Raw genomic sequence first — 3,252 nt, forward strand, 5'->3', positions numbered from 1 at the left:
CAACGGAAAGTTGCCCCTTGTTTGAACGGCACCGCGGCGCATTGAATGGCAACGGAAAGTTGCCCCTTGTTTGAATGGCGCCACGGCGTATTGAATGGCGACGGGAAGCTGCCCCTTGTTTGAACGGCGCCACGGCGCATTGAATGGCAACGGGAAGCTGCCCCTTGTTTGAACGGCGCCACGGCGCATTGAATGCAGTCCTCAGAGTGACGAACACAACCAAACTCTCGGATACAGAGAAAGCGAAGATGATCAGAACCATCGCATGGACACAATCGAATTGTTTTACGGCTGGACTTCAGAATGAAGTTGCCTACGTATCCCAAAGATGGGAATCAAGCCTTACGTAGTTCGGGGTTAAGGTACACTCGGGTATTTAACCTCTCCTTTTTAGGCTCTAACTTTCGCCAAGGCGCCCGTTGCGGGTTTTCGACCTTGCGAGCTTTGTTCTTCTTTTCTTTTCTTTTCAATTCTTTTCATTTCTTTTCCTTCTTTTTTTTTGATTTTCTTTTTTTGTTCTTTTCTTTGCATCTTTCTTTCTTTTTTTTTTCTCTCTTTTTTCTTTTCTTTTGCATTTTTTGTATTGCTCTCTTGCTCTAACTTTTGCCTGGGTCGCCCTTCCGGGTTTTCGGCCCAGCGAGCCTCTCAAGGGTAAAAGTGTATCTTTGTCCATGCCAAATGGTTTTGAGATCTTGAAGTCATCTGAATCTAGGAGAATGGCTGCTGTTTTGCTTTGTAAGCTTCTTCTGATGAGATCTGATCTTCTTGACCTGACTTTGGTGCCTTTTGTTCGAGGGCTGCTTCAAATATAGCCACACAGGCCTCACATCGTAGTTGACCGTCGAACCTTCTGATTTCAAGTTCAAGGTTTGGAAGCGAAGGGGTTGAGTCTCGAGGCTGAGAGCGATCCTAGGCTGCACAATCTCAAGAGCGATTCCACACAGGTCTTCGCAAGACCGCGCAAAACATTTTGTTTTTGAAATTTTTTAAGAAAGCGACAAATCGCTCGCGCTGAAGATAGTGTAGAACCAATCTGGATCGAGCCAGGATCCTTCCCACTACTTACGCTAACAAGCATGATCTCAATCATTAAGGGCTTAGCATGCCTCTCTTTCTCTCAAATGATCAAAGTTTTGCAAATCCCGAGGAATTCCTTCCTCTTCGTTTTCACCGCAGTGTTTAAAAAAAAAAAAATTTTGAAAAAAACAAAAAAAACTTAGGTCAATGCAATGATTTTGGGGTGCAGAAGAGTAGGTGGAATGCACTGCCATTTCATTCAAATCCCGGCACAACTAGCACATGGCAGAAGCAAATGTGAGAGTGTGGAAATCACTGCTGTTTCATTCAAAATATGTTGGTACAACTGGCTCCCTGGCAGAAACAGACTCAAAACAAAACGAAAAGACAAACACAAAACAAAATGGTGATGCCCGAGGTAACACCCCCCGGAATCACCCGACTCCTAACAAAACAGGACTGACTCGATACAACAAGACAGACACTTAAGCAAAAAGACCGACTCAAAACAAAGAGACAGACTCAAAACAAAACAACAAGACTGACCCAATACCTAAGTCAGAATGTACAAAAACTGGTATTTGCAAATGCTCAAAACAGTGCGTGCTATACACCATATCTGAAATAAACTGAACGCCGCCCGCAGGTGGTTCATCCCTCGATCACATCACATTATCTCCTACAAGTTCACTGATCAAGTGCCGATAGACTTTGCAGGACCTGGTGCGGGGATGACCCCATTGTCAAATAGATCCTGTACTTCATGGCGAAGACGGAAGCAGTCGTCAGTAGTATGGCCAGTTTGTTGATGGTACGCGCAGTACTAGGTAACATCATGTGTAGCCGGAAGAGGGTTCGGGAGAGGCCGAGGCTCAAGGGGTTTGAGATGGCCTTGTCCAACAAGGATTTGGAGAGCTTTGGACAAAGACATATAGAGAGCATGGAAGACTCTTTGACCTCGGGGTAGATACTTCGAGGTTTGTGGATTTTTGCTGGACGCACCAGTAAAGGGATTGGCAGGTGCTCGCCTGGTTTGTTGATCTCTCCCGAGTGCAGGATTATAACTGAAATGAACGTTTCTGATACAAAGACCCTTCTCCCGGCTTGCCCCTTGATTCAAAATGCTCTCATTCTGAGTGGCAAAAGTGTCGTCCACAGTTTTTGCAACAACCGCGAGCACTTGCTCTTTGTTCAGTCCCTCGGCTTTCAAAGCCTCAACAGCCAACAGAAGATGTTCATGGGGATCCATGTCCGTCCCTATCTTGTTCCTTCCACTCACCTCCACTTTGCCAAGGGATTGGCCTTCCTCAAATGTAGCCCGTCCCAACATCAGGGAGCCTTTTGACATGAAGTTCCCGGTATGTGGTGTGGTTGATGATGGAGCCAATGTCCCGAAGGCCAGATCTGTCACAGTTCTCTGAAGATCTTCAATCATTCTCTTCAGCTCAGAAGTAGTGGGTTCACGGGCTTGAGATGATTGAGGTTCAGGTGCACCCATCATGCATAAGTCCATACTTTCTGGGATAAACACCTCAGGTTTGGGTAGATGGGCCGGGGTGATGTATATGCTGGGGTCATAGGTGGATGGCAGTATACGGATGAGATTGAGGTAGGCAGGAGATGTTTGGTCATTGGGGTCTGAAGGTGGAGCGATCGTCCGGTTGTCGATGAGATTTTGGACCTCATGACGAAGGCGGTAGCAACGGTCGGTGCCATGACCACGCTGCTGATGGTACATACAGTACTTGGCGGGGTTATGCCTGGCAGGGAGTGGATTTGGCAAAGGTTGAGGACTAAGGGGTTTGAGATGCCTCCTTTCCATCAGAACTTTGAATGCGCTGGTTAGGCTCATATGGAGGGGGGTGAAAAATCTACCCTGAGCTCGGGCTGGGCTGGTTATTTGTAGGCTGGCCTTGGCAAAAGGGTCAGCTATGGCGACTGTATTGATTTTAGCAGGTTTGGAAATAGTGCTACCGCCAGCATTGGTACTCTCGACTGGGAGCCTTACGGCAACCTCGGTGGACCAATCCTCAATGTCGTGAATGGAGTTAAGGTCCTGTGCCCTTTTGAATTGCTTCTCAAGGTTCACAATTTTCACTACAGTCGGATCGAGCTTATTAACATCGGAGAGACGAAGCCTCTCAGTAGGCTGCACCAGGGTTGTGGAAACTCGAGCTTGAGTCAACCTTTCTCGGGGATCTGGACCCTGTAAATCTTCAGCTAGTAGAAGTGGGT

The sequence above is a fragment of the Camellia sinensis genome, chromosome 5, assembly GCF_055761805.1.
Source record: "Camellia sinensis isolate YWXY chromosome 5, ASM5576180v1, whole genome shotgun sequence".
NCBI lineage: Eukaryota > Viridiplantae > Streptophyta > Magnoliopsida > Ericales > Theaceae > Camellia > Camellia sinensis.